The sequence below is a fragment of the Musca vetustissima genome, unplaced genomic scaffold (assembly GCF_032173495.1).
Source record: "Musca vetustissima isolate MV318-11 ecotype Yass unplaced genomic scaffold, APGP_CSIRO_Mvet_v1 utg161325, whole genome shotgun sequence".
Taxonomy (NCBI): domain Eukaryota; kingdom Metazoa; phylum Arthropoda; class Insecta; order Diptera; family Muscidae; genus Musca; species Musca vetustissima.
Genome location: NW_026885713.1, coordinates 62,687 through 68,847, shown reverse-complemented (window position 1 = coordinate 68,847; position 6,161 = coordinate 62,687). Strand labels below are relative to the sequence as shown.

The window sequence follows — 6,161 nt, the reverse complement described above, 5'->3', positions numbered from 1 at the left end:
CACATAATTGAACAAAAAATTAGAAAAATTACAAAAATAGAAAATTAAGAAAAATTAAAAGAAAATAGAAAATTAAGAAAAATTAACAAAAATAGAAAATTAAAAAAAATTAAAAACATAGAACATTAATAAAAATTAAAAAATAGAAAATTAAGAAAAATTAAAAAATAGAAAATTAAGAAAAAATAGAAAATTAAGAAAAATTAAAAAAAATAGAAAATTAAGAAAAATTAAGAAATAGAAAATTAAGAAAAATTTAAAAAATAGAAAATTAAGAAAAATTAAAAAAAAAATTAAGAAAAATAAAAAATTAAGAAAAATAAAAAATTAAGAAAAATAAAAATATAATAAAAATAAAAAATTAAGAAAAATAAAAACATAAAGAAAAATATAAAAAATAAAGAAAATTAAAAAATAGAAAAATAAAAAATTATGAAAAATAGAAAATTTGGAAAATAATAATAAAAAATTAGAAATAAAAAATAGAAAATTAAGAAAAATTAAAAAAATAGAAAATTAAGAAAAATTAAAAAATAGAAAATTAAGAAACATTAAAACAATAGAAAATTAAGAAAAATTAAAAAATAGAAAATTAAGAAAAATTAAAAAAAATTAAGAAAAATAAAAAATTAAGAAAAATAAAAAAATAAAAAATTAAGAAAAATAAAAAATTAAGAAAAATAAAAACATTAAGAAAAATATAAAAAATAAAGAAAAATATAAAAAATAAAGAAAAATAAAAAATAAAAAATTAAGAAAAATAAAAAATTATGAAAAATAAAAAAATAAAAAATTAAGAAAAATAAAAAATTAAGAAAAATAAAAAATTAAGAAAAATAAAAACATTAAGAAAAATATAAAAAATAAAGAAAAATAAAAAATTAAGAAAAATAAAAAAATAAAAAATTAAGAAAAATAAAAACATTAAGAAAAATATAAAAAATAAAGAAAAATAAAAAATTAAAAATTAAGAAAAATAAAAAATTATGAAAAATAAAAATTGAAGAGAAATAATGGTCTCATATTGATAACGCATGGTAGGGTGTGTATAATATCCATGTGTATAAAATAGAAAATTAAGAAAAATTAAAAAATAGAAAATTAAGAAAAATTAAAAAAAAATAAGAAAAATAAAAAATAAGAAAAATAAAAAAATTAGAAAAACAAAAAATTACGAAAAATAATAAAAAAAAAATTAAGAAAAATAAAAACCTTAAGAAAAATATAAAAAATAAAGAAAAATAAAAAATTGTGAAAAATATAAAATTAGGAAAATAAAAATTGAAGAGAAGTTATGGTCTCATATTGATAACGCATGGTAGGGTGTGTATAAAATTCTCATTATATTGTAATTTAAGGGTAAAGATATATGTATGTGGGTCTATACCTGAAGGTTGATAAATATTGATTACATTGTGTAGAAATTACCGAACATTTGGAGTTATCATTATATGAGAGTGTAAGTCTAATTGAGTACCGATATAGCTCAATTTTAAACATAACATTTTCTTTTTGTGTCACAATAACTTCGCTCACCGTTCATATTAAACCGGTAGGTATTTTTATATATGCGCTAGGTCTAAATGCGGTCCAATATATTTCATTCTCTAAACTGGCGTTCTAGTTCCTTATCTCGATCGTAGAATGATTACAACATATGGCTGAATCGACTAAATCGTCTTAGAACTTCATACTTTGTAGGGTAGGAACTGACAATTTCGAGTAAAGAATATCCCACATTACCAAATACGACTACAAAATACCAAAATACAGCGAATTCGGTTGAAAACCTCGCTTAAAACCCTAAAAATTCTGAACATTTGGGGCACCAATATATGGAGGCTAACCCAAAAATTGGAAAAAACCCAAGAAAAACACATCGACACATACCACCTATTCGTCGACTATAAAGCCGTATTCGACAGCCTTATCTGTTCAGATAGGCTTATACGGCTATGCAGGATAACTTTAACAGGCACAAGGTCAGCAGTTAAAGACGGAAAGGATCTATCGGAGCCCTTCAATACCGAACGAGGATTCAGAAAAGGTGACATTTTGTCGTGTGATCTTTCAAATATCCTGCTGGAAAAGGTCATATGAGACGCAAAGGTGAACCGAAATGGCACCTCTGTACACCAAAGAACACATGTTACACGCCTACGCCGATGACATCGACATAATGGGTCGAACATTGAGAGCGCTAACAGCCACCTTTGAACAAATTGAGAAGGAGTCTGCCAAGTGGGTCTGGCAGTAAACGGAGAGAAGACCAAACTGATCAACGCGCAAGACGTCCAGTAGACTCGGACCAACTGTGGAACTTGAAAACTACAGCTTCGAGGTATTTAAAGATTTTATATACCTTGGTGCCGCCATAAATAAAACGAATGACATCAGTTTTGAATTTCGGAGAAGGATTGTGATAGTCAACAGATGCTACTATGGTCTAAGTAAGCAGTTTAGAAACAAGGGCACCTCCCGCAAGACCAAACTCACACTTTACAAGACGCTGATACTACTCGTGATGTTATATGAATCTGAAGCATGGGTACTTGCGCAGGCAAATGAGGCAGCTCTTGGGGTGTTTGAAAGAAAAATTGTCCAAAAGATCTACAGGCCGATCTGCGTCGACGGTGAATATCGTCGTCGAATGAACCACGAGATTTACAATTTATACGCGGACATGGACATAGTCGTATTGAGCTGCAGCGACTACGGTGGCTAGGCCATGTTGTGCGAATGAATGAGAATGTCCCAGCTTAAAAGGTATATAAAAGCGAACCTTCATACCATTCGGTTGAAAAACGCGGCCAAGAACCCCAAAATACCGAAAATTGGGGCTACCCCTATATGGGGGCTATGCGAAAAAATTGACCTATATTGGGGCTACCAGAAAAAGTGGACTTATATTTATAATTTTTAGTGCATAAATTTGGTATCCAAAAATAACCAAATGTACAAAATTTCAGCGAATTCGGTTGAAAAGCGCGCTCAAGAACCCCAAAATAACGAAAATTAGGGGGACCCTTATATGGGAACTATTCCTAAGTGTGGAACGATATGGTGTGGAGATTTGATACCCAATAATAATAATAATACAAAGTGCCTAATTACAACGATTGGAAAGCCGTGCAAAAAAATATATTGATAATTTTTAGTAGGTCGATTTCGTATCAGATGGGAATCCAAATTACCAAATTGCAACCATTCCGGCTAAAAAGCGTGCATCGATGTAGGCCATCTTCGAACTTGCCTGCAGAAAAAAGACAACCTTAGGCCAAATTTCAGTCGATAATTGAATTAAAACATTTTCTGACATACATTTCTATGTCAGGATGGCCGAGCGGTCTAAGGCGCCAGACTCAAGTGTAATAACTTGTTCTGTCCGAAGCAGAATTTGTACGATGAGCGTTCTGGTCCTCTCTGAGGGCGTGGGTTCAAATCCCACTCCTGACAAAAATATTTTTTTTAGATAATCACACAATTTTTTTGGAAAATATTCAGAAAAATGTATATTTGAACATTTATATAAAATATTGAAATAATTAAAAACAACTAGATACAAATCGATTTCTTTTTTTTTTAATTCAAACCTCTTCAATAATTTTGAATGAATGCACATGTTTTGATACGTGAAAAAATAAATTCCTTTTTTTTATAAAACGCTACTTCAGATTTTTTTCATGATATTGTCTATTTCAGATTTTTTTCCATTACAATTTATTTCGGATTTTCATAAAACAATAACTGAGCTCCTGTTAATGTTGGTAAAACTTTGCAATATTCACATGAGAATTATAACACGCATACGAGAAACCCCATTCGATTTGATGTAGCTTCTTATGTCAGGATGGCCGAGCGGTCTAAGGCGCCAGACTCAAGTGTAATAACTTGTTCTGTTCAAAGCAGAATTTGTACGATGAGCGTTCTGGTCCTCTCTGAGGGCGTGGGTTCAAATCCCACTCCTGACAAAATTATTTTTTTACAAAAAATTTAAAAAGAAATATGTTTTATTAAAGAAATATTTTTATTAAAAAATATTTTCCAATTTTTCCTAACAATGAATTGTTAATCCACCAAAAAAATCTGTCATTATCTCTTCCACATTTGTTGTTATTTTTTCCATTTCCATTTGAAATATAATGCCCCATCATAATATGTATATGCTTATGATATTTTGTTGTCGTCTTAAATTCTGCCTTTTACCTGTAATCTTGTCATTAGTCTACACAAGGTGTCAATGTTCGTTTACAATGATACCACTCTGAAAACAAAAAACCACAAGACGGCACACAAATGAAATCGCCAGAAAAATAATAGTAAATGACATAAAAGCCTCTTAAAAGTCAAACACAAGTAAAGTGATGGAAAAACGAAACCCCAACAATTAAATGAAAAAAACAAACAACAACCAAAACCAAATGAATTGACAACAACAACAAAATAAGTAAATACCATGACATAAATGACAGAGCAAATATTAAGAGGTTCTGTTCAAACCAAAACGAAACTGGACTTTAATTAATGAAAATCATTAAAATAATAAAAGACAATCATAATTAAAAAAATAATTAATTTACAAAAAAATAATAACCTTGACTTTACATCAGAAGTACTGGTGGCAGCGGGAGTTCGGAATCAACCCTAATCATGAATTTTTTAAATAATATTTTTTCCAAACACGTGGATTTTTTAAAAAATATATTTTCAAGGCGTGGATTTTTTAAAACATATTTTTTCATGGCGTGGATTTTTTAAAAATCATTTTTTAAAGGCGTGGATTTTTTAAAAAATATTTTTTCAAGGCGTGAATTTAAAAAAAAAAAATATTTTTTCAAGGCGTGAATTTTAAAAAAAAAATATTTTTTCAAAGCGTGAATTTTTTAAAAAATATTTTTTCATGGCGTGGATTTTTTAAAAAATATTTTTTCAAGGCGTGGATTTTTTAAAAAATATTTTTTCAAGGCGTGGATTTTTTAAAAAATATTTTTTCAAGGAGTGGATTTTTTAAAAAATATTTTTTCAAGGCGTGGATTTTTTAAAAAAATATTTTTTCAAGGCGAGAATTTTTTTAAAAAATTGTTTTTTTCAAGGCGTGGATTTTTTAAAAAATATTTTTTCAAGGCGTGCATTTTTTTACAAAATATTTTTTCAAGGCGTGGATTTTTTTACAAAATATTTTTTCAAGGCGTGGATTTTTAAAAAATCTATTTTTTCAAGGCGTGGATTTTTAAAAAATCTATTTTTTCAAGGCGTGGATTTTTTTTAAAAATATATTTTTTCAAGGCGTGGTTTTTTTCAAAAATACTTTTTCAAGGCGTGGATTTTTTCAAATATACTTTTTCAAGGCGTGGATTTTTTAAAAAATAGTTTTTCAAGGCGTGGATTTTTTAGAAAATATTTTTCCAAGCTGTGGATTTTTTTAAAAAATATTTTTCCAAGGCGTGGATTTTTTAAAAAAATTTTTCAAGGCGTGTATTTTTAAAAAATATTTTTCCAAGGCGTGGATTTTTTAAAATTTTTTTTCCAAGGCGTGGATTTTTTAAAATTTTTTTTCCAAGGCGTGGATTTTTTAAAATTTTTTTCCAAGGCTTGGATTTTTTAAAATTTTTTTTCCAAGGCTTGGATTTTTAAAAAAATATTTTTCCAAGGCTTGGATTTTTTAAAATTTTTTTTCCAAGGCTTGGATTTTTTAAAAAATATTTTTCCAAGTCGTGGATGTTTTAAAAAATATTTTTCCAAGGCGTGGATTTTTTAAAAAATATTTTTCCAAGGTGTGGATTTTTTAAAAAATATTTTTCCACGGCGTGGATTTTTTAAAAAACATTTTTCCAAGCCCTGGAATTTTTAAAAAAATATTTTTCCAAGGCGTGGAATTTTTAAAAAAATATTTTTCCAAGGCGTGGATTTTTTAAAAATTATTTTTCCAAGGCGTGGATTTTTTAAAAAATATTTTTTCAAGGCGTGGATTTTTTAAAAAATATTTTTTCAAGGCGTGGATTTTTTAAAAAATATTTTTCCAAGGCGTGGATTTTTTAAAAAATATTTTTCCAAGGCGTGGATTTTTTAAAAAATATTTTTCCACGGCGTTGATTTTTTAAAAAATATTTTTTCAAGAAATCACAGCAAGGCGTGGATTTTTTAAAAAATATTTTTTTCAG

The 6,161-nt window shown here is 27.4% G+C and overlaps 2 non-coding genes across 2 annotated transcripts; both read left to right on the top strand.

The window, feature by feature from the left end:
- The first annotated feature begins 3,329 nt into the window (after window positions 1–3,329).
- Trnal-caa (transfer RNA leucine (anticodon CAA)) lies at window positions 3,330–3,456 on the top strand. Its single transcript has 2 exons — window positions 3,330–3,367; window positions 3,412–3,456. It is a non-coding gene; the product is annotated as a tRNA-Leu (tRNA).
- A 388-nt stretch (window positions 3,457–3,844) lies between these two features.
- Trnal-caa (transfer RNA leucine (anticodon CAA)) lies at window positions 3,845–3,971 on the top strand. Its single transcript has 2 exons — window positions 3,845–3,882; window positions 3,927–3,971. It is a non-coding gene; the product is annotated as a tRNA-Leu (tRNA).
- The last annotated feature ends 2,190 nt before the right edge of the window (window positions 3,972–6,161 follow it).